Source organism: Neofelis nebulosa, chromosome 12 (genome assembly GCF_028018385.1).
Source record: "Neofelis nebulosa isolate mNeoNeb1 chromosome 12, mNeoNeb1.pri, whole genome shotgun sequence".
NCBI lineage: Eukaryota > Metazoa > Chordata > Mammalia > Carnivora > Felidae > Neofelis > Neofelis nebulosa.
Window position 1 is genome coordinate 36,443,534 of NC_080793.1, and position 25,475 is coordinate 36,469,008.

General features: G+C 49.1%; 1 long non-coding RNA gene across 2 annotated transcripts in view; it reads right to left on the reverse strand.

The window, feature by feature from the left end:
* The window catches only part of LOC131491679 (uncharacterized), a 67,338-nt gene that overhangs the window by 26,845 nt on the left and 15,018 nt on the right, over positions 1 to 25,475 (reverse strand). For both annotated transcript variants that reach the window (XR_009251596.1, XR_009251595.1), the window contains exon 2: positions 14,184 to 14,417. This is a non-coding gene — a long non-coding RNA (uncharacterized LOC131491679). The remainder of the gene's footprint in view (positions 1 to 14,183; positions 14,418 to 25,475) is intronic.

Sequence of the window (25,475 nt, forward strand, 5' to 3'; positions counted from 1 at the left end):
TGGCTACATAGGAAGCCAGAGAGGAGGAAGCCTGGTGGATGCAGGCCACGGACTTCGGCCTTCTAGGGCACAGAGAAGAAGGAGAAGGGTAGAGAGAAAACATCTGGGCACAGAGATGGCCAGCAGAGTACCCCTTCCTCCAGACATTTGCTGCCATCTGCCGGAATGTCATGAGACATATTCTACTCTGTGATTCCAACATAGATAGTGGCCCTGAAGTTGGTTTGTGCAGCCATCAGTGCTCATCCCACTGTCATCAGATCTGATGCCGGGTCTCACTTCTCCCCCAAACAGCCCACAGTCTGGCTCCCCAAACAACCTGAACAGAAGTCCTGCTTCTCCAGATCATGGCTCCCTCCTCTGCAACTTCCTCCCCATCATCACTGTACATCCAATCCAGAAAGCCCAGGGAAAATGCTGTCTCCTCCTTGAAGCCTGCCTGATTTCACCAACTGGAAGCCATGTCTGCTTCCTCAGGGATCCTCACAGAGCCTCCCCTATACATCTTCCTCAGCGAGTCAATACCATGGGACTTGTTCATCTCTGAATTCACCCCAAGTGCCCTCCAACAGCCAATGCTGTCCCCTGTGAAAGCATCTGAGAAGCCACTGGCCATGTGCCATGGTGGTTTAGAGTCCAACAGACTTTAGAATCCAAAAGGTGGGACACGAATCCTGGTTCCACCCTCCACTAGCCTTTAGTTTTTAACAAATCACTTCACATTTCTGAGCCTCAGTCTCCCCATCCCAGCCGTGGGGATAATAATCCCTACCTCAGGGCTGTTGTGAGAATTCCGTGAGACTGTGTTTGTGGCACTCACTAAATGATAGCTTCCCTCTTCTTCCTCCAATAGACTGGGTGTTCTTTGAGAGCACATCGTGCCCATCCTGACCCACCCTTGGCTCTCAGAGTGGGCCTGGTGCTCTGGGGGCGGGGTTGTACAGTTAGGAATATAATCCCTAGGGGATCTCTGTTCCCTACCTGTGTGACCTTGGGCAAGGTACTTGGCCTCTCTGTGCTATTTACTCATCTTTAAAACAAATGACTGAAATAGTAGTGTTGTTCCTAGCTAATATCCATGCAGGGCTTTCTGAGGGCCAGGCACTATTTTAAGTATATGATGTATATGAACTCATTCAATCCCAAAACCACATTAGACAGTAGTAACATGGCAGCCTTTTGCTGTTCACCAAATACTTCCAGTTCTCTTTCCAGGCACTTAGTAGTCTTATACATGCCCACCCCCTGGAGTTAGAGGTAGCCACATGACTCACTTTGGCCAATGAAACGTGAGCAGCAGTACCATCCAGGAGGAAGCCTCATGACGGTGCATGATCCACTCTCACCCTCTGTCAAGAGACCAGTAGCGTTCCACACGACAGTTGTTCTGGGAGTCTGGGCCCCAGGGTAACAATGGCAATGGCACAGACCCAGTGCCCGTGGCTGATCCAGGAAGGACTTGCAATGTTACCGGGGACACTTCAGGCCACTGAGACCTGAGAGGTGCTCGTTACCACAGCATAACTTAGCTGGGCTGACTAATGCTCGTGGGGCCTGTTGTCCCCATTTCATGGTAAGGAAACTAGCATCTATGTCATGGTAAGACTGAATATTACATAGTCTGGTCTATGTAAACTAGTGTACAATAAGCCCTTCTGAAACTCTAGCTATGATAGGTACAGACACAGGCATGGACACAAACACGGACACAGCCCATGGCTCCAAGGTACGGCTCTGGGCAGCCCCAGGCCACCACAGCCTGGAAGGAAGGCCAAGGACTCCACAAGCACATTTCTGCTGCTCTACCACAGGACAGAGCTTGGAAATCAGCATCCTCAGCAGATGCCAACCCTTCCCTTGGTTCTTCTTGTCTGTCCGGCCATCGACCTTGACTCATTAGCAATTGCTCCTGGTTGCATGTGAGCTGGCAGTCATGGATTTTCTTTCCTTCTGGGTTAAATTTCTGGCTATCAGTGAGTGAGTATCTGTTACCTCCAGCTCCCCTGCATCTGGCAGAGGCTAGAAGAGCTGGGAGGCTGAGGGGCACTGTGACAACCAGGAAGGGGCAGGTACCCCCGGGTACCCCTCCAGGACCATATTCTCTGATTACCTGCATCACGTCCCAATCATCCCTGATTGACAAAGGATAACATGATTGAGCATTACAGTTGCACAGTGCTCCCCAGTTTAGGATGAAAACATTTTCCTTTTCTTCATACTCAACACTCACTGACCACAGGGCTGGTATTGCTGCCCCCACCAGCTCACAATTTTAATAACAACAATAACAATAATAATAGCTAACCTTTCGAGTGTTTATTCTGTGCCAGACCTAGGCTAAGCACATGACACGCACTATCCCATTTTACCCTCCCAACAAGTATATGAGACAGGGTTATCATCATCATCTTACAGATGAAGAAACTGAGACGCAGAGAGGTTGCAGCAAAACTGAAGACACAGCTAGAAAATGGTGGAATCCAAAATTCAAAGCCAGGTCAGTCTGGCTCCAGAACCCCAGTGCCCTAATAATAGTGGATACAAAGGGTTGTGAGGAAGAGAGAAGAGGGCTGGTATCTCATTTACTCCTCATAACAGCCTTGTAAGGTGAGTCTTGTCACCTATATTGTAAACGAAGTTGCTGAGGACCAGAGACATAAAGAATGTCACACAGCAAGCAAGGGGGAGAGAAGAGTCATTCTCCAACACACTTGTCACCAAAGCCTCTTCTGTACAGGCAGCCACCAGCCATTGACAGTGGAGACAGGCTCATAATGCAGAAGGGCACCATAGACCAATAACACATTTAATGGAGATATAAACAGAGTTTGAGGGGGAAGCACAGAGGAGGGGTAATCCAGGAAGGCTTCCCGGAGGAGATGGTATTTGAGTAAAGACAGGAGAGAAGATATCCTTGCTGAATTTCTGCTTTCTTGTAGTCAGGATACTCAGACCACTCTAAAGTCGGAGGAGGAAGTTTGGTCACTCTGATTCCCCATTCTCAGACCATTCAGAGCACAGCCAGGCTGGGCGTGGTGGTAGTGGTGGCCTGCAAACCCCCAGGGGACATACCCATCGGGCCCTAGACAAATTTCCCAGCCACATCTAATTTCCCCGCTGCATCCGAACCTGTCTTCTTGTAATTGTAATTCCAGCCCCATTTACTTTATACCCACCTGTCCCCATCTGGAAGGAAATTGAGTGAGAGTAAGAAGGGAATAAAATAATAGGAACTTTTTAGTCTGGAGCAGTCATCAAATGCTCTCTTTGCCCATCAGACTGGTATTTAAATAGAGGAGGGGTCTGGGGTGGGCAGAGGGCATTGTTAACAACTGCCTCGGTGTGGCAGCAGGAGACAGGAATAATAGACTTGGAGAGTGTTTTCCAGATTGTGCTGAAGTGATGAAAAACAACGGGTCCCAAAATGGAAGTAACAGCACACGGAACCCCTCCGTGGGTCCTGCAGACAGCGGCGGAAGCACTGCCTGGCTCTTTTTCTAACACGACTGAATTAATTCAGGGACCGTGCGAGGCTTGGACTCCCATTTCGATTACAGACAGACCTAGTTTTTGCAGAACTCATTAACTAGCAGGTCTGCGGGGACCTGGGCTTCCAAGCCTTGCTGGACAGGCCCCGGGAGCCGGCTTCTGAGGAATCCAGGCGCCCGGAGTGCGGGCCAGACCTGTGCTGAAAGTCGGGCCTCGGCGGGAAGCTCTCGCCGCTCTTGCGAGTTTGAAAGAGGTCAGCGTGTGGCGGAGGCGGGAGGAGCCCGGGCAGTGTGCTTCCTACCAGCACACCAGGCTGTGACAGTGAGGGATTCGGTACCAGGGACCGTTAGGGTCGGACGAGGCTGAGTTCACAGGTCATCCTCCCAGCAACAACGAAGTTTGTCAGTGCGCGGCAGGAGGGCACTGACACCACAAATGGAGACACGTGGACGTGTTTGAATGCTACTGGTCCTCAAGGTTCAGCTCCAGGGCCCCCTCCTCCAAGAAGCCTTCTGAAACAATCCACCTTGTCGGGATGCCCTCTCTCCTCTGTTCCTGCCCCTTCATACTGGACAGTCAGCCCTTCATACCCTGTGTGGCAGGTATTTCTGCCCATTTTACGTCGCCCCTGCTGAGCTGTAAATTCCAAGGACAGGCTCCTTTGATCCTTCATATTCCTATCCTCAGGTCGTATCATCTTTCATGTTTACTTGTTAATACATGAGTGCATAGTCAGGCTCTGTGCTGACAGCTGGGAGCCTGGAGCCTCCTTCGGATTCTGTGTCTCCCTCGCTCTCTGCCCCTCCCCCACTCACACTCTGTCTCTCTCTCCTTCAAAAATAAACAAACATTAAAAAAAATACATGAGTGCATAAATGAATGAGAAGTGGCTATAGGCAAAAAAAATGGTAAAAAGAATACAATATTTCATGTACCCCCACAACAGCTTAATGCTAAGGGATGAATGAAGATAATCCAGTTGAGTGCCAATATAGTTACACATTCTAGGCTGGCCTAGAACCATGTGGAGGCAGGCTCCTCGTGGGAATAGCAGAGCATAATAGTTAACCCAGACTCTGGAACCAGGTGGTTCAGTTTACTTTCTGACTATGAACTTCACTGCTCTGTGACTTTGGCTAAGTTACCTATCTCCTTTGTGCCTTACTTGCCCATCTGTAAAATGGGGGTGATAAAATGGGACTGACATACCTCATAGGATTGTTATTTGTAAGGTACTTGGAGCAGTGCTTACCACAGACTGATGAGCCATTACCCCCACTCTTTTCTGAGTCTCACCTTCCTTCTCCCATCACACACACCTCACCTCAGCAACCAAACTGTGCTGAGCCAATGGGGGCCCCTGGTGGCCAAGACAGGAACTGTCTAATCATTGCTGTTTCACCATCTTGCTCATTTAAGCCCACGCAAGAATACTGAATATATCCAGCACCCCCCCGTCCTTGCCTCTTACTGTTAATGACTCGGTTTACACCAACTCAGATGCCCTCTCATACATAAGCATGCATTCTCCCTAACTTTCATCCGGTCACCTTTAATTAAACATCTTTCTTCATCTCTGTTATCTTTTGCTCTCCCCGTTCTATCTCGTTTTGGTCCACCTGAGAGCTCCAAGTGTATTTTGGCTAATAAGCTTGATAGTAATGCTATGCTGCACTGTCCACTGATAGCCACTAACCATGAGTGGCTAGTCACATTTAAATTTAAATTCATTAAAACTAAATAAAATTAAAAATTCAGCTCCTCTCCTTTACTACCTATACTTCAAGCGTTCAATAGCTACATGTGGCTAGGGGCTACTGTACTGGATACAGAACATTTCCATCATTTGCAGAAAGTTCTATGTTTATGCAACACTGCTCTACATTCCTCTAGATAAGAAGGAAATGTAATTTCAGCTTCTAAAAGGAACGGACAAAATAAAGCACTAGTTGTTTCTTTCTGTATATATATATGTCAGATATATATGTCTATCTACCTATCTATATCTGTACATACTTTATATAATAAAATTATCTCTGTATCTATCTATCTAGAGAGAGAAGGTTTTCATGCATGATAACATTGAATTTATTTAAAACACTTGGTATTTGGAAATCTTTTGGTACTTCATGAAGGTATCTGACAATCATCTACGATCTAATTCAACCCGCTTTTTCTCAAACATCAATATTCAAGATAAACAACCACCTATTTGTTACACAGTTCTAGGGACTTGGAATTTTGTTTACTTACCAGTGATGCAGCTCCATTGTTAGTTCAGCTGCCGGTCCAGCTACTGAAGAGCTGTGTGACCTTGAATACATTCCTTTCTCTCCTGGGCCTCCCGCAGGAGGCAGGATTGCAGAGGATTACTAAGAGTCTCCTTTTAGCTCTAAGAAAAGTTTTGCTTCTAGATCTGTTTTCCATCACATGAATGTAGAGAAGCTTGTATTAAATGGCCATTAGGGTCCACAAAAGGTTTATTACATAGGCTTTACGGGCTGGCTGGGGCGCAGAACAAACACTTAATATCTATTTCTGTAGGAATCTGCACTCTGAGGTCCAAATGCTGGCTGTGTCTCCATTGGGGCAGTCAGCACATAGACATCAGCTCCCACCCAGGAGCCTAGGAGAGCAGGTATCAACATTTAAAAGCTGGCCTGGCAGTGAGGAGGGGGAAATATCTCCCATGATTCCTTCTTTCAGTGCCATCACAAACTGTTCTTTTAAAATTGCCTGATTAACTCTAGGGAGAAAAGGTGCCAGGTAGATTGTGTCAGACAAAGACAACTATCCTTGCATTTGCTAAGCTATTCATGGTATGTTACTATCAATCACACTGATAATGGTAGGAACAGCACCCACCCTCTGTGTAGTTCAAGTCCCTGAAATGTTGGGTGTGGAAGCCCACGCTATGCAACAGCCCAGGAAATGGATACTCTTCCTGCTGGAGAAGCCCATCATTTCCTCTTTACCTTTTTCTTGGAAAAATAGCTGGGAAGGGGACATCCACAATGTGTGATAGCTGTGTCCCCGCTCCCAGCTGACTGGGCAGATATCTAACATAAGCTGACACCAGCAGATTGTCTCCTGAGACTCTGGAGCCAGGACACTGACACTGGCCAATGAGCCATAGGGAATGGAGTGAGAAGGCCTTGGAGGCTTGTGGGCTAAAGGTACCATTTTGGGGATGTCTTGATGGGTTATATGTGAGAAGATGAACAAGGAGAAATGCCAGTCTGCAGAGCCAACAGAATGTAATAGAAGTCCAAGAGATGGAAAAGAAACCAAACATTCTGTGGAAGAGGGGAGAATGGACAAGTGACCAAGTGGAAAAATTAGACACCTGAGATCTTTCTGGTTCCTGTGAGGTCCACACTTTTTATAACTGGATGCTCATAGAGTCTCTAGTGTTTTCCTAACTTCCTCTTTTCACCTGAGCTCCAAGTAGGTTTCTGTACCTTGCCTCCAAATGATTTTGACCAGGCTTTCATTGTCTCACAACAGAGCTCCGATAAAGTGATGGATTATGTCTGTCTTGCCCATCCTGCTTCCAGAACTGATTTTTGTAAATACCATATGATGGCCTAAAGGGCCCAAAGGAGAAAACTAGAAGTTCAGGGATTCAGCAGTTCGTTATCAAGCATTTCCTGGGCATCTCCAGTGTGCCAGGTCCCGAGTAAAGGACAGAAGGGTGTCCTTTCCTCTCCATTTCCAAACCCTCACCAGCTGTGAGGGCTCTGCTCAGTGCCGCCACTTCCTTGAAATCTTCCCAGATCTATGCACATACACATACACTCCCCAGAGTTGGGCTCTCCCTCCCCCAGACTCCCATGAAATAGCTTCTGCATCTCTATTTGGGCATTCTGCCTGTCTTACAGTTCTGCGCATCCCGGGCTCAACCTTTACTAGTATGTGAGGTTCCTGAGAGCAGAAGCTGACTCCCGCTCACCTAGTTCACCTGCCCAGTGCCTGGCACCAACCAGGTGATAACTAGTTTTGGAAGGAGTCCCTTGATACACATTTAGACCATATTTTTGATCTCCAACAAGTCTAACCTCTTATGGATGCTCATTCAAAGCTGTGGAATCAAACACCAAGTCTCCAGAATGTTCTGGAATGTGACTGGGCACAAGCCCTCATTACAAAAAAAGGACCCCACAGCTGCGAGAATTAGCTGATAGACAGTGCACCTTGACTTGCTACTTTTCCAATCCGACTACTCTCATTTTGCCAAAAAGCCATCTCAGGTGACTCAGCTGTATTAAACACCTTCCTCCTCCCAGTACACCCCTAGCTCTGTGCAATATTATTCTGGGCAATGGTGGCCAGGAGAACATCCCAAATAAAGAAGTAAGGAAAGGCCCTAGCTAGCTCTGGGTGGCCGATTTCTATGAAAATTGCCTGGATAAAGGTTTGGGCCAGTTTTAGTGGCTTGACTGATTTGTTCACTGAAGTGATTGATAAGACATAATCACCTAGATGTTTGGACCTCTAATTCGGAGAACTCAGGTGTTTGTCCATATGCTTTTCTCATAGTGTTAACCAGCAAAGGAGTGGTTCAGCACGACCCCCAGGAGGATGGCTTCTCCATCAGCCCCTTTCGTCTCAGTAGTCTTAAGAATATCACACAGAATGATCAAATGTTCATCACCAAACAATTATGAAAAACTTTGTCATAACAGGGGCCAGACCAACTTCTGATACCCACAGCGTAGGTTACATGTAAACTAAATTCCAACATCACTAAAACACTAATGTTGGTTAAGTTTTTGATCCTTTTTCTAGATCAGGGATGCTAAATATGCTTCATTTCTCTTATCAATGCTCATTGTTCAGTGGCACTTGCTTAGAGTCTGTGTTGAGAAAGATTCTGAGGCCCAGAGTAAAGTGCTGATGGGTGACTTGGATTTCACAGGGTGGAAACTGGGACACTGAGGAAGGTTACTCCAGGCCAAGGGGCCAGGACAGATAAAGGCTCAACCACTGGTCCAACCTTGGGGACATGTGCACCAAGTACCCTGAGAGCACTGGCTCCTGATCCAAAAAAAGACCACAAGCCTGGGTGTTGGGGTACAGTCCAATGAACAACAGCTGGGAAATTTGGATTGAGAGCATTTGGACATGAGAGACACGCTTTATAGCAGTGGTGGCCCCAGTCAGCTATGACGGCAGGGAACCCTGAGGACCGCAGCTGCAGTGCAATTCTGCAAGGTCACTATGACCCCCCCCCCCTCCTGCCAGTGGCTCCCTCTTCTCACCCACCGGGGACAAGCCTATGCCCGTTTCATCAAGAAACTCAATGTTCATTAAGGCTGCGATTCCCAGCCTGGCAGGTGGTGCCAATGTGGTGGTCCCCTAAGCCTTTCACTTGTCTGTCTTTCCACTCATCCCAGAGACTCTCGTGGTCCCCAGGCCAAAGGAAGCCCCCAGGACATGGGGCTGTGGCCCTGTCCCCAGAAGGCTCCTGCCACAGGGGGTTAAATCTTGCCTTTGCCCTGCGCCCCCTCTCCTGTCCTCCTCATCTCCCAGCACTGCCTCACCTGCAGGCGGACGTTCGACTCCAGATTTGAATGGAATAAAAACTGACAGTGTGGAGCCATGTTCAGGGCTGAGCTACAAAGGATTCACGCAATTATCTTTGTCAGAATTCATTTTGTCAGCATCCCTCTCTTCTTCAGGTTGCACGCTACTAATATCTTTCAAAAGTTTGAGGAGACTGAGAATAAAACGAGGGAAGTACCAGGAACATCTCCACATTAGAACAAACCGGACACAAGGCAAGGGCAAGGTGTGTGAACCCAGAGGAGTGAGGGGGGAGGAGCCCTTGGTGCTGCAGAAAATCCCAGAATCACACTGGGAAGGGACCTTGGAGGCAACCTGTCCCACCCCACAATGTCGAAACCACTCCTCAGTCCCTCACTTCAGGGACAGGGGCCCATCACTGCTGAGCCCATCGTGGCATTCTAGGGGGGCATGGGCAGCCCCTGAAATGTTCCCTTGGCGCCTGGCCTCAAACACACCAGGAAAAGGCAGCCCTGAGTCTGGGACAGCCATCATGGGTTATCCCAACCGCTCCTGTACACCCTTCACACGCACGTGTGTGTGCACACACACCCCACCAACAGAGAGTCTGTATGCCGATTGATCCAGCCCTGGAGTGCTTCTGCCCTGCCCTCTGGTCCCTGGTGTGCAGGTCACTTGCCTCAGCTATGGAGGGCTAACGGGGTCTCAGCCTTAACTTGTACAGAGCAGAGCACCTGCTCCCCGCTGGCCGCCTCTATACCCAGGCTTCCTCGTCTCAGTTCACTGCAGCTCCTCCCTTTGAGTTGCTCAGACTAAAATCCTCAGAATCACCCTTGCTTCCTCTACCTGTCTCAAGTCCCACATCAAATCTGTCCGCAAACCAAATCGGCTCTGCTTTCAGAATCTGTCCAGAATCAGACCACTTGGCACACTGTCAGCCTGTCCAAGCCACCTCCATCCTCACCTGGAAAAGCAGGCTCCCTGCTCTCCCTCTGCTTCCTCATTCACCTACTCTTTCTTCTCCACATGGCAGCCTGAGCGATGCTTTCACAGCATGAGTCCAGTTACCTTCTCAAAGCCCTCTAGCGTCTCTCTGTGCTACTCAGAGTGACAGCGGGGGGCCTCATGTTGGTCTACAAGGCTTGGTTCCCAGACTCCACTAAGGAATGTGGGCTCATCCCCTCCAGAAGAGGGAAGCTTCCCAGAAGAGGGGCATGGTGCTGCTCCTGGTAGGGCAGGGAGAATGTGGACAAGGAAAAGGGAGGAAGGACACCCAGGCCCAGAGGAGGATGGGATTGAAGGCCTGGGGTGGGGGGGCAGCTCAAAGGGATAGAGCTTTGGGAAACAGTGGGAGAGATTCCTGGGAGAATCAGGGTGTTCAGTAGATGAAGACATTGGACTTCTACCCTGTGGACAATGGCAGAACTCCTGAAGGTGTCTGGGCAAAGGGCTGATGTGGTCACAAATGTTCTATTTCACAGGCCGACAGGGCCGTCACCCAAAGATGGAGGAGAAGGCCCAGAAGAACAATTAGAAGTCAGCCGGCAGGTTGTATGAAAGGAACACTAATTTGGGTGTCCAGAGAGCTGCGCCCCAGTCCCAGTGTCACCACTAATCATACTGGTGATGTTCAGTAATACCAAACCACATCTCCTCCCTCTTGCCCCAATGGCACCTATCATCGAGTCCCAGAATCACAGAGCTGCCAGGGACCTCAGAGGTCATCTAGTCCAGATTTCCAAACTCCGGCCTGGGAAATCAATTTACTGAGGTAAGAGTATTTTTAAATGAAATAGAAGAGAAGGGACTAGGTCAGAGTACACTGCTTGTAGTAAAGATAAAATTGCTTTATGAAACTTTTGTTTTGAGTGTGTGTGTTGGTTCAAAATATAAATCCACTTCCGTGGGTCACGGTAATGAATGTTTGAAATTCACTGATAAAGTCCACTCCCTCTGCCCTGTGTGAACTGTGTTTACAGCATTCTCAATAAAATGCACAACCTCTCTTGTTCATCTCCGGGAATAGGATGACGACCCCTCCCAAGGCAACGCTCTGTGCATCAGAAGCACTTCCTCACGCTGAGCTCAGATTTGCCTTTTGTCCTCCTGTCCATTGGTCTTCCCCAGTTCTTTGACCATCTTCCCCCAAATAAACCCAGTCTGACTTCAGATAACAGCATTGAAAGAATGGGAGACAAGTTTACAGGCCTCTTGACTGTGTTCTTTCAAGGCACTAAGCTCATGTATTTCTCATGTCTGCCCGGCACCTCTTCTCTGGGAAGCACGATCCGGGAGCTCATTCTGGGTGACCACCTCCCAACTCATAATCTACTCAGTTTCAATGGCCAGGACCCCAACCCCTGGCTCCAGAGATAGCCAGTGTGAGCGCCACATCCCCTTGGTCATAGGGACTTGGCTCCAGGGCAGGAACACGGTCCAAGCAGAGACAGAGACAATCAGGGACTTTCGCTGAAACTATCAGAACAGATGATACAGTGCTAAGACAGTGGACTATAAGCCCAGAAGTGCAATGACCATCTTTGCCAAAGCCTAGGGAAAATGTGTCACTGAACGAAGCCAACACCGAGGAAACTAAAGGGGATGGAGAAAGAAAGCAAGAGCAAGAGAGAATAATACTTGCTGTGATGGGCTGAAATGTGCTCCCCCCCCCCAATTATGTTGAAGTCCTAACCCTCAGTACCTCTGAATGTGACTTATTTGGAAACAGTGTCTTCACAGAGGTAATGAAGTTAAAATGAGGTCATGAGGGTGGGCCTTCATCCAATATGGCTGATGTCCTTATGAGAAGGAAAGGATTTAGACACAGAGACAGATGTGCAAGGAGAGAAAATGCTGTGAAGACACACAGGGAGAATTCCACATGAAGACAGAGGGCTGGAGTGACACGTCTGCAAGACAAGGATCTCCAAACATGTCTGGCAAACTTCCAGAAGCTCAGAAGAGGCAAAGAAGGATTCCCCTACATTTCCAGGGGGACTGTGGACCTGCCGACATCTTGATGTCCAGCATCTGGAACCGCGAGACAGTACGTTGCTGTTGTTTGCCACCCAGTTTGTGATGCTTTGTCCTGCCAGCCCCAAGACACTAACACAGCTGCATATACTTATAGAGCACTTACCGTGTGTAAGCATTTTACATACATTAACCTACTTCATATTCACAGCCCTATAAAGTAGTACTGTTTTTACCCCCGTTTTACAAATGAAGAAATGGGAGTACAAAGATGTTAAGTAACTTGCCCATGGTCACTTAGCTTATAAGGGGCAGGGACAGGATTCGAATGCAGGCATTGGCTGACCATTAGGCAATACTGCCTCTCAAAAGAGGTGGTGTCTTGATGACGCCGTGGAGGCTCTGGATCCAATGGCTAGAAGCCAATTACAGGAGCCAAGAAATATCCAGAGCTCAAGTTCTTTTGATTTGGGTTTCTGTTGCCAACGGACCCACCCTGGAGGCATCCCAGCTCCGTAGAGCTTTGTTCTACAGCCTGGTTCCCAGATGCTTTGTCATCCTTACCGTCTTCACCCCCGCCCCCATTCCCTGTACACTGCCACCAGGGGGTGGCCTTCTTGATTCCTTGCCTTAAAACAAACCAAGGTTCTTAAAAATGACACACTGGCTCTCTGGTTGGTCCTCAAGGACCAAAAGGCAGAAGAGTGGCTAGCAAGGAGCAGCAAGAGGGCTGAAGGGAGCTTTCTGAAAAATTCATTAGGGAAATTCTCCCTCCTAAGTCTAAGGCAGAGAGAAGTAGAAGAAAGAGGAATGAAGACAAACATGCAAGAAATTCATATGGGGCTTTACAGGGGACTGGGCATGAACAAAGATTTGAGGGTTGACTGGGAGACATGTAAAAGAGAGGGGAGGAGGCGGAGGGGGAGTGGAAGGAGGGGAACAGGGAAGAGGGAAAGAGGAGGGGGAGGAGGAAGAGGGCTAGGAGGAGGGGGAGGAAGTGGAAGGGGAGGAGAGGGAGGAGGAGGGAAAGAGGGAGGGTAAGGGGGAAGAGAGGGAGGAGGAGAAAGAGGGAAGGGAAGGGAGAGGAAGAGGAGAAAGAGGATGCCTCACCAGTGTCTCCCGTTCCCACATGCCTCTCCAGGTCCAGTCAACCATCTCTCTCCAAGCATCTCTCCAATCTGGCCCTTTATCTCCTACAAGAAACCTCACGACTGACAAAATCTTGTGAACAGATAGTTAAAGTGCTCCAAAGGAAGGGAGGCTTCCGATGAGCAGTAGAACTTTCCAGTCTAGAGCTGAGAGAACACAAGGTCACACTCCAGAGAACCCAGAGAGCCAAGGAAGAGGTATGGGAAACTGACCATCAGCCCCAGACCCAGCGCTTAGGAGGCAGCCTGTAGCAGGTGAAAGATAGTTTCAGGCCAAAATAAAAAGTGCTAGGAACAAAAAATGGGTGATAAACTTCGATAACAGGATCTCTTGCTGTCAAATTGCAGCATGTTGAAGGATTTAGAGAGTCTCAGAGGCCTCTGATGTGAGATGGTTTGGTAAAGCTTGTTGGTCTTAACGCTGACAGCAGAGAGGGACGGATATAGACCAAAGTGGGAAAGAGGCAGGAAACTGAAAGACAGGACGGGAGCCAGAAGAGAGGGACAGGAAATACAGAGAGGGGAGAGGAGAGACAGAGTGGAAGATGAAAGGGGAAGAGAAGACACGGAAGGGTCAGGATGGAGAGAGAACTGGTGGGGGACTGGCAGAGTGACAGGTGCCATCACTTGTGGGGCAGCGGTGCCCGGACGAAAGAAAGGGCCCACCGACCGCAGCCCAGGGCACCTGGAGAGGGGCCTCGGCTCCAGCAGGAGTGGCAGAGGAGGCCAGGAGGCCAACACATGCTGCTAATAAATGACTCTCGCAGTCGATAACCCTCGTTAAACAGAACTTCACAAATGGCTTAATCTGAATTTCCAATACTTGATAGATTTCAAACCCAGGACAATTATCTTTGACGTAAAGGATCAATAAACAGTTCCCTGGCCTGAATCCCCCCAAAAAGGGGACACTTCCAACAGGGTTGCTAGGATTAAAACTCCTTCAAATGCCGAATAAACACTGACTTATCTCTTTTTAAAGAACTTTTCTGTAAGGCAAAGGTTAGCTTTGTAAGGAAAGGCTGGATGAAAATTAATCTAACTTACGGTGACCTCCTCGAGCTGGGTTTGAATTACATTTCCACATGGCCTGTGAAGATCTTTCACGTCTCTCGCTCCATTAGTTGGTGTACTTAGCAAAGGTCGGGTAATGAGCAGACGTACTTTCCAGTCCAGAACATGATCCTGCCGCACGGCCCCTTCCACCTTCCTGGCGTGTCTCTGTTGGAGGTCACCGGTCTGGGTATGAGCCATCTTTGCGATGCCTCATCCTGAAGGCTCCTGAGAACGATGGACATAACCATTGTCACCACAGCTCTGGGATGTCAGAGGTCTCACATGGTTCCCCATGCTCTGGGGCTGAGAGAATTTAATAGAGGCCCTCAAGTTTCTTATACTCACAAGGGGAAATTCACACATCCCTTTCAGGGAACTGCTTTGTTTCAACCTGCTAACTAAATGTCAAAAGAGGGGAGGTAAGGAACTGGAAAAGGAAGCCAGTGTGATAAGAAAGCTTCATATGCCCCCAAACCCAGAGTCTTCTGTCTTTTGGTCTCATCCATGGCAGGTTCACATTCGCATGGGTCCCTGAGCTTCTCTGTTCATTTTTTCCTTTACCCTCAGAGTGGGATCAGAATTCACTGCTTTCAGAAGATGGCCAAAGAGCCTAAAGGAAGCATGCATTGGATAACAATAATACACACTCATAGTCCTTCTGCAGGAGCTGGACCTCCCTGTTCTGAGAACATAAAGAGACGAATTGGGTCAGACCTTGCCCCCAAGGACTTTAAAACTGTGGAGTAACAGATGTGTATGTCATTGACTGGCACACATGGGCACTAGAGATGCCTGTCATGGCCTCCCCACACCCATCAACCTCCTGAGAGACTATGCCTCCAGGTTTCCTGGGGCTGGATAAGAATGTTCAACCTGTTTATGAAATTAAATTCAACTTGTTCTCTTTCTTTCTCTCTTTTGAGCTCTCCCCCGTTCTCTATCACTTGCTATATCATAAGGCATCTAACCACCTACTTGGCCATGTCTTCTCTAGCCCCTTCCCTACTATCATTTTGGAAGTTGTACATTCTACTCCCAGTCTTTCAGTGTTGACCCTTTAAACATTTGAGTGCTTGTTTAACTGTATACTTTGCTAAAAGCTTAAAGGGAACTGGTATCTTTATCCTCCTGCCCTCATATTCCCCACGCTCCAGACTTCTTTGTCTAGAATGGAAGCCTGTTTGCAAACACGAGAAAGGCATTGCAGCTGTTCTCCACTTGATAGCCATGTGGAGCAGTAAGGAAGGTGTGGTGGGAACTGAGGAGACTTTGGGGAGCCACCAGAGGGGAGCTGCTGGGTCCCAGGCAGGACACCAGAGCCAATCACAGATGGCTGCCCAAGAGTGGGCTGTGGCCAGGGCAGTGCTGGGTGGTGACTGCAAGAACCCAGGCGCAGCCTGAGGGCCAGGTGGCTCTGCCCAGAAGCCCTCCACTCTTCCTGAGAGAGAAACTTCAGGCCACCCACTCCCTGAACCCTGGTCACCAACAGCCCAGTGATTGAGCAAGGGAGAGCCTTTGCCCAACTCATTGCGGGGCTCCCCCTTGGAGGACACCTCCCCACATGCCCCAGGGCCCCAAGCAGGGAGTGGGAAGGGGCTCCCGTGCTCTTCTCTGGGGTGAAAACTAGCACACTGGAGCACCCCAGCCTGGGAGGGCACGACAGATATTCCTGCTACACCCACTCGAGGGTTCCCAGCTCTCCCTTTTCCTTCCATTCTTTGCCTTTCATATAACTGGGCCGAGAATCATGCCATGCCGGTGACAAACCCTCCCACAGGCAAGAGAAACTGAGATGAGACCTGAAATCGGACAAAAGCCAGAACCAGAACCTGCAGCCTTGGCAGGTCCTCAAATCCCAGAAAGCCCTTCAGAGGATCTACCTGAGGTTCCCCGCATCTGGCCAACCCGGCTGCTTACATTTGTTGTTCTTCTGGAACCAGCTAGCCAAACGAATAGAGGGTATTTTTCATTCCCTACTCAGGACCTAGAGAGAGCTTTTTAGAATGTAGATTGGGTCTTATCCTTCCCCTTTATAAAGCCCCTTGATCCTTCCCCACCCCAGCCCCCTTAAGACAAAATCCAAATTCCTTACCATGCCTCACAGGGCCCCGTGTGTGCTGGCTGCTGGCTGCCTGAGGACATGCTGTCCTTCCCTTTCTTTGCCACCCCAGCCCCGCACGGCCGTTCTGCGCTCCCTGAACTGCTGGTCTCCGTCTCCTTGCCAGCTCTCACCCTTCGTACAAGCTGGTCCCTCGGCCCCTCTTGCCCCAGCTCACCCCTGGCTTGTTTCTTCTCATTCTTCAAATTTCAACTTAAATGTCGCCTCCTTGGAGAAGCCTCCCTCGCCAACCACCCGCTGAAATGAGGCATCACCACCTCCCTCTCTTTGCGGCACTTCCCCCAACGGTGATTTGCTTCTCTTCTTGTTTATCCTCGGTCTTGCCCCACAAGGCTGCAAGTTCCACTGAAAAGGACCCCGCCTTGTTCACTACTGTTTCCCCAGCACCTAGAACAATGCCAGGCTACCCATAGGCTACTCGGTAATTATTAGTGAAATGAATGAGTGGATTTATTAAATAAGCATTTATTGAGCGTTCCAAGGTTGCGGTGAAGAATGAGTGAGGCAGTACTATGCAAATATGAATGGCTCTCATTGTCAGCATCATCACTATTTCTAGCCGAGATGAACTTGCAGACCTGAGCATGGGCCAACCACCAGCCAGTTTTGCCAGGCTGGTTATTTCCAGCACAATCTGAACAACAGCAACCACTGAAAAGGTCAAGGTTTCACCACACTTGGCACAACAAGGATCATTTACAGTCCGATCATTTGGATTAATTTCTTGACTTTGGTTTGATCTGTTTTTGTCAAGCAAGCAAATATATATTGATATTTGCAAAAAGCTTCCCTGCATGTGGTGCCCACTAAAATATGGCTGCATTTTCCATAGTAATTGTCTCTAGAAGCTCATTCCCAGCTGCGCTGGCTCATTTAGCTAATCTGCAGTAAGTATGGTATTGATCCAAGCAGCAAGGGAGGAGCACATTAGCCTGGCCCACAGAAGGGTCATTACTTTGGCTGCATGGTCACTTTACAGACTTGGCCGCAGACTAAAAGCCACCCCGAGAAATCAGCCTTCTGCTCTGACCTCACCCCAAGCACTGCCGTACTTACTCACCCAGGCAGTGGCAACTGAGCTGGCCACAAGGAGAAAGGCAATGTGATGACAACATTTCAAGGAGACCCTATCACTCCCAAGAAAGAGCTCCTATCATTCATTCTTTTCATTCATAACTGACAATATCTTCTAAAAGTGGTAATACTCAATGCTCGCCAAGATGCATTAAAATTGATATTTTTATATGCTGTTATATATGCCTACAAATGTCCAGAAATAGGGGACTGGTTAACTGAATAAGCTATTGCACATATTTTCAAAGAATACTCGTCAGTCATGGGAAAGTATGTGTGATTTATGAAGTGGGGGTTGGGGAAGAAGCAGTTTTCAAAACAGTGTGGACATTTTGTACACCATCATCCCAAAGTATTTAAAACTAAATTTGCACATATGCATAACAAAATTACTGGATTGATGAAGGAGGTGGTGGATGCCCAGGGAAAGGTATTATTCTCTATCCTGTCTGTATTTGAAATATTTCACAATAAAAAAGTGAAAAAAAAAAGATTGAATACATACATGCCAAAATATTGACAGCAGATGCAGGATCCCAGGTTGTTTTTATTTTCTTCTGAAAGAGTGTCCATATTTTTCAAATTTTCTTGAATACACTTGTATTCTTTTTAAGATTCCCCCCCCCCAAAAAAAACAATAAAACTTCCTTTACAAATAAAGCAACCGTCACACATGGCACCCAGTTGGTTAGTGCTTACATGTTCAGGGTCTGGGAAGGTGTGATGGAGGAAAGAGCTAGCTGGGGAAGGAGAACAGGTGTACCAGGAAGGAAGAACGCTCCGAGGCAGGGAAATCCATTGTTTGGAAAAGTTGGTGGATCCTCTTATTTGGCTGATTAGAACCCGTGAAAGGTAGACCAGACTAAAAGGGTCTGGAGGATCCAGCATCTGAGGACTGGGGGCCATAAAAGGGAGGTGGGGAGGGACCTGAGGGCACTGGTGTGCAGAAGAGCTCTCTGTGTCAGAATGGTCACCGCAGGCTGGAGCAGAGGGTGTTGGATGGCCACACTACAAATATGGCATCCAGTAGAGAGGCTAGAATATGGCCAGGTGGAAATAAGTGGGCCAAGCCCGGGGCAGTGGCAGTCCGGCCACCCAAGGAACATTCCCCAAGATCCAGCACAGGTTCCCTGGGGAGGTGATTAAGAGCTCCAGCTGAGGGGCCAGATTGCCTGGTTTGATCCTGGCTTCACCACTCACTAGCCGTGTGACCAGAGGAAAGGACAAAACCCTTCTGTCCCCCAGGGTTTTCATCTGTATAGTGGAGATAATACGCTATCATAGAGCTGTTGAGAGGATGAGTCGACAGATGTGAAGCACTTGTGAACAGGGCCTCATATAGAGTAGCAGTACAGGTTAGCTAGCATTATTTCCTCCCACTGGAAGTCCACCCACGGTGCTCTGTGCCACAGTAGCATGTTGCATGCAGGACCACCTGAATCAGCAACGGGCATAAGCCAAGGCACAGTGTGTGGCACAATCCTCCCCAAAAAAGTTGTCAAAAGAGTTAAAGTGTTGACAAAGTCAAGGTTAGGAGAGACTAGAAGGATGTTGTAGAAAGTGTCAGTGACCCAGCCTCTGGTCGCAGCTTTGGCATTAACTCCCAGATCAGAAGTCAGGGTGGAGATGATTGTCCTGGAACAAAATTCCTAGGTCACTGGCAGGATAGTGCCCCCTGTCCTGGGTGCAGAGCCCATCTCTTCTGACTCCACCTGCAGCCTGTGGCCGGGAGGTTTTCTGGGGCTGCTTCCCTCATCTAAACTGGCCTTTAATAGCACCTGTTGTGGGGCTGAGGACCATCTGCTCTGAAGGAAATAAACTAGAACTACTCCCGTTACCACCGCAGGAACTCTGCACCTACCAGTCCCCAATGCAAACTGCACGTGGCTTCTGTAAAACTCAAAGTTGGAGGCAGAGCTGCCTTTGGTCTGAGCAGGCAGGAGAGGGTGGTGGGAGGAGCCATGTCCCCCACATCCCTACCTCCTCTCCTATTTTCAGACCCACAGAAGTGATAAACAGGCTCATTCCAAGGCAAAGGAAATACACAATCAATCCACGCCTTTAGGGCTGGGCTACAATTTAAGGAGAGGAGAAGAGAAGATAAATAAAAAGGCCTATTTTCAAGAGAGCCATTTAAGCCCAGAGAGAGGCCGTAATAATGTGCACACCAGCTCTGCTTACATTCGTCCCTGGCTCTCTCAAAATTGCCCTGAGATAATCAAAAGGAAGTGAAGGGGAACAACACAGACTCCAGTTGAGAAGAGGATGTGGTAATTAGCACCCGATGCCTGGACCCCGCTGTCAGGCAGAGCAGTTGGTCACCGCGGGGCCTCCTGCTGTCTTCCAGTGGCAGAAGACACTTCGGCTCTTCCCATCTCACCCTGAAGTTGGAAAGTACCGCACTGACACGTCCATGACTGTATTTCTAAAATCATCTCTCAAAGAGATAAATGACTTCCTCCAGCCAGCGTTGTCCGACCCGGGTCTGGGAATAGATAAATTCATTTACTCGGGAGCTAAATCTCCATTTTTCTCCCGGTGCCATCTATAATCCCATCTCTTTCACTGTTTGAGACACTTGGGGTGATGAATGTGCTCCAGTCTTGGGAGAGAGGTGAAATCCTCACTGGGAGGACCTAGCGGCCAATCTGAGGGCCAGGCCCAAGTGACAACCTTCTCTCTGGGCTGGCTGAGTTCCGGAAGCCACCACACAGATGGGTCCCCTGCAAGGAACCACACTAGGCTCCAAGTAGGAGTCCTGTCATCCCCACATCAGACCTGTCTACCTGGGCCTGGACAGGCTGAAGCCTGCCCTGCAGACCGGCAAGGCCCCTTCTATGTCCCCTACAGTAGGAGACAAGGACTGGCTGGGATCAGAGGAAGGAAGGCCGGACAGGCAGCATGGCTCTGGCAGATACCCCAAACTCAGCTCCTGCAAAAAGGCTAGAATTGAACCTCGAGAAAGATTCTCTATTGCTAGTAATTCTTCCTGGGGATATTAACAAAGCAAGGCCGCAAAAGTTACCCCCTCTGTCTCTTCGCTGATCTTCCAGGCCCGTGGATCAGGGTCATCCAAACTCCACGAGCCACAATTTCCTTACCCATAAAATGGGGATCTTAATTCTTATCCTGCAAGGATTCAGAGAGGCAAAGCATAGACACTGGTAAGATAGATGCACAGCTCATTATTATTCTGTCCTAACCCAGCAGATCACATCAGGACACCTGGCCCAGTGGGTCTCAGCTCCCACTGCACGAAGCCATCACTGGGAAGCCATAAAATAAATAACAAATGAAACACGGTGCCTGACTTCCAGCCTGGACCAATTATATCCCACCTCTGCCAGTGGGGCTGGCACCGGTATTTCTCAGTGTGTAGCCAAGGGCCGAGAAACTATGGTCCAGTTTGCTCACTTGCTCACTCCTTTCCTCAGACCCCGGGGTCAGCTCCTTGTCAGGCTCTAAATGATCAACACATGCTTGTTGGCTCAGGGGCAGCCCTGCAGTGGCCTTCCCAGGAGAGACAGAGGAATGATGACATACTGGTTAAGACACATCAGTAGGGACTGTGGCTTGAAGCCCACAAGCTGACGACAGTGTAGCAGATGTTTATTGAGCCTGTTTGAATGCGAGGTTCTGTACTGCCTGCTGGGTGTGGATTGTGTCTCTTAATCCTTCTCATGACCCTTGAGGTGGCACTGATAGGAAGACAATTTTACCGATGGGAGCACTGAGGCTTAGAGGCTACCATGTGGCAGAAGAGAATTTTGCCTCTGGCCTCAGGCTGGGGCATGTTCCTCACCCTATCTCTCTGTACACCAGTTCCTGTCTCGGTTAAGGAGGGGGGCCATGAGCCCCAGCCCCAGCTTTGAAGTCGCTCTGGTGTAGTGCAAAGGGTGGGTGCTTGGCTGCCAACCAGATGTGCATTCACACCTGTGCTTTTCACCATGCCTGGGCCCTGGCTTTCAAGTTGATGATGGCAGAATGAGGTGGGCCCACAGAGTGGTGACCTGGATGGTCAGGGGCCTGATCTCCGAGACCAAGATCTTCATGACTGTAATACACAGGCTCGGCCTGAGATTAAGCTATAGAGTTTGTTCCCCATCAGTCCTTCACGGACGCCCCACTGAAAGTTGCATGTGGGTGTGTACGTGTATGTATGTGGGTGAGCTGTCCAAGGTCACTTGCCAGTTACTGATAGAGCTCAGGATCCCAAGATGCTGAACTCAAAGTACAGTGCTTCTTTTCTTAAGACAGGGATACTGTGGGAGCTTTGGCCAAGGGCAGGTTCTTGCAAGGTACATAAGCCTCCTGGTCCAATTTGGACCTGGACTCTTGGCCTTAGCTCAGCCTCGTGGCTGCAGGGTGGGTGCAGAGGCTTGGTGCTCAACATCTTCTCCAGTCCCTTCCAGTTGGCCTTCCTGTGCTATAGAGCCAAGAAGGCCCAAAGCTGCATTTACTGGACGCCCTTGCAGCTGAGGGTCCAGATGTGATTTAGGTTCAGCCAATCAGATGCACCTGAGTAGTGCATGTGGCAGGTGAGGGGGAGGCAGGGCTGCGTGTCTGCTGCTCCTGCCCCTTCAGCTCATGCTGCATTATCTGCAAGAGCCGTCATACGTCAAGAAGCACAGTCAAGGCACCGTTGCTTTGCAGCTATGGATCCAGCACATTCCTCCACTCTCCTGACTCTGGCAGAGGTGGGGCTCCTCTGGCAGGCCGGTTCTGCAGTGTTGTTCTGGGAGTTATTTCTGCAGACCCGGCCAAGGGTCTACTCCGCTCGCCCTCCAAACGAACAGTAAGCACCTAGTTTCCTGTCTTAAATCCCTTTCTTCTTAAACAGCTAAGGCTACTTCTATTATCTGCAACTAAATGTAGACTCCTACCAACTTACCTGGCTTTGACTGTGAGACCCACATGAATAAGGGGAAGCAGTACTGCCCTGAACCAGGGGCCAGAGACGGTGAGCTCTGCCTCCAGCTTGCAGCAGGCACTTGGGTGAAACACTTGCCTAACCCCAAGTCCTGCCAGTTCTCATGGTTATAAGGAAAACAGACACAGGATCTGATCCCAGTCTGATCCCAGCTCCAGGAAAGGCTCATCACCACACTGAGTCTGGGTCTCAGCTTGCTCAACAGTAAAATGGGGATAATAAACTTTGCTTTGGTTACCTTCAGGGTTTGGGGAGAAACACATGTGATAAAGGATCTAAAATCCTCTGGTCACCCATAGACCTGGCTGTCAGGGATCTTCACCTGAGGAATGGGCCGGGGGGGGGGGGGCGGGGTGGCCAGGAGGGGGCCTCTTCCATACACTCACCCCAGAGTGGGCATTTTCCTCCCTTGTCCCTTGTTTCCTGCCTCTCTCTACAACCCCCCCCTCATCCCCCTGCCCAGCCTGTTTGGCATCCCCCTGACACCTCCCCTATCCTAGTCTTTTATCCTAGCCGGCGGAGGCAGAGGGGGTGCCCAGATACAGGAGGAAAGCCCCTCAGCAGTGAATCTCATTCCTGCTCTCTGGGCGGCAAAGCTGGAAATACCCGAAGCTGGACTTGGCTGTGACCCTGCATGGCCGAGGTACCCCCTTTTTGTTTTGGGCATCTTCGCACCGTGGAGCTGCCGCCGCCATCCCACCACCAGCCCTGTGAAGAGTTCCGTCCCATTAATGCCTCCACGTCACCATGGCAACACAGGCTCCCAACTCTTCCAAAGATGGGAGATAGGAGTGCCCGTGCCAGGGCAGGCCTGCACCCCTTCTCCACACGCGCAGGAGAGCCAGAGACCTCGACTCGTCTCCAGTCAGGACAGCCGCCTCGCCTGATCTGCTGTGCCCCCGGTGTCTGTCCCGCAGAAACCCCCGCATGCCCCAGACACCCACAGCCACTAAGTGTGGCTCACTGAGTAGCGGATGGCTTTCAGCTTTTTTTACGCCAAGTTTCTCCATGACTGCGTACCTGCCTTTTCTCCCCACAGCTCTGAAATCCAAGCAGGCTCATAGCAGAGCTGGGGCTAACACAGTGACAGTATGTAGTGGCTAATACACTCCCGTGTTTTCATTGACTCCACGGTGGAAATCTCCAAAGTATGTATGGCCGTTCCTCCCATTTTATAGAAGAAATCGAGAGGTTAAGTAGCATGTGCAAGGTCACACTGCTGTTAAATGAAGACAATACTTGCATTTCAGGGCTGTTTTTCACTTGGTATATCTGACACGTAGTTCTTACAATACGCCAGGTGCTGTTCTGTGCTTTATGCATATTAACTCTTTTAAACCTCCTAACAGTCCGATGAGGTAGGGACTATCAATAGCTCCACCTTACAGATGAGGATACCAAGGCCCAGAGAAGTTAAGTAACTTGCCCAGAGTCACACAGAATGTGGTAGAGCCTGGAGTCAAGCCCAGGCAGTTTGGCTTCCTAGTTTGTGTCCGTAACCACTATACCATGCTTGATTATAACTCTAAGGTTTTAACTCCCAGCTGTACCCCATCTCACCCTGAAGTCGAGAAATTGACCACCTGACCACCTCCTGTAGCCATGCCTGGCTTCGCTCACTGAACCGGCCGGCTTCTCAAACCAAGCAACTGGCTAGTTTTGAGGATTTTATCTTCCTAACCATCCTGCATCTTTCTTTTCCAATTTCGCTCACTCGCAAAGTAAGCTCACGTTTCCACTCATTGCTCCGGGCCTTAAAAGGCCCCCATTTGGAACAACAGCTGGGAATTGTCTTCCTTGAGAGAGAAGAGCCTTCCAGTACCCTCGCAAGGGAAGTCCCCCTTGTCCTCCCACACTCAGACTGTCTCCAAAGACCATTAATGCAATCACTTAACAAGAGGCCGGCTCTAATAGAAAGGAAGAAAGAGGAGGAGCATTGTTAGCGGTTTGAAGGGGAGAAGAAATCATAAAATCCATCAAACCTGTATTTGTCTCATTAAAAGTGTTTCTAATTTATAATGTCCTGGAATGCAGTTGCCGCCCAGCTGTGCGGGCCTGGTAGTGCTGCCTGGTGCACACCCCCCACCACCGCGCCGGGGCCCCCTCTCCCACCTCGCTGGGACTGCCATCAATTTCTGCTCATCAGCGGCACTTACAGTAAATGGATTCATTTGTGGCAATGGGAGCTGAGAGACAAAGGTGACAATATAATTAAGGTTTTTAATTCTATGCCTGAACAGTTAAGTCCAGAACTCATGATAATTAGCTGGCTGTAATGAAAGATCTTTAATCGTTATTTTCCCTTTGTTTCCTATAATTGTTCATTTTGGCCAACTACATTTGTCCTTTCATTTGAGTCTGGCTGCAGTTTTGTGTCACTTCCATTATTCCTATAAACTCCGAAGAAAATATGTTGTGGGCTGGTCCTTCACAAAGTCATGGCGAGATGACACAGGGGGCTCATCCATGCACAACTGCTGACTGGGGGCTGGTGGATACTTCCCGGAGGAAAGGAAAACTGGGCTCAAAACATCCACAGGCCTAGGGATGTGTCTACATAAAAACAAGCACCGGCAGGGGAATGAAAAACAATGGGCTCTCGACAGCTGAATTGGCCGCAAGAGTCGGTGTAGGGAAGGATGATTGTTATCTCACAAGTGCCTGACTCTAGGATGCATGTATTGTCTTTTCCCCTTTTAGCATTCCTATTGTCAGGATGCCTCTTACCACCGATGTGCATACTTAACATCAGCCCCTTCTTTGTATTTCCTGCAAAGTTATAAATGAAATCACAGTATTTCTTATAGTTGATGATGCCTTAGACTTGAAAAAAACATGGTAAAGCATCATTCTATGCAACAAATATGTATTAAGGACTTATCACATTACAGGCTGGGTGCTGGGAATGTAGTGATGGGTAGAAACAGGCCGTCTCCGCTCCTGTGGTCTCCACAGTCTAGAAGATCTTCAGTGCAACCTCCTGTCCAACCATGGCTGGCCGGCTACACAGGACATTTTTCACTTGCTGTGCGGACTGTGTGGACTCTGCTTCAGCTATGGATCCAGGTAGCCAGATTTCTGGTAGGCAAATGACTCTCAGAAACCAGAACACCATAGCACAGGAATGGAGGAACCCAGAAACCTGAGTTCTATTTCACAA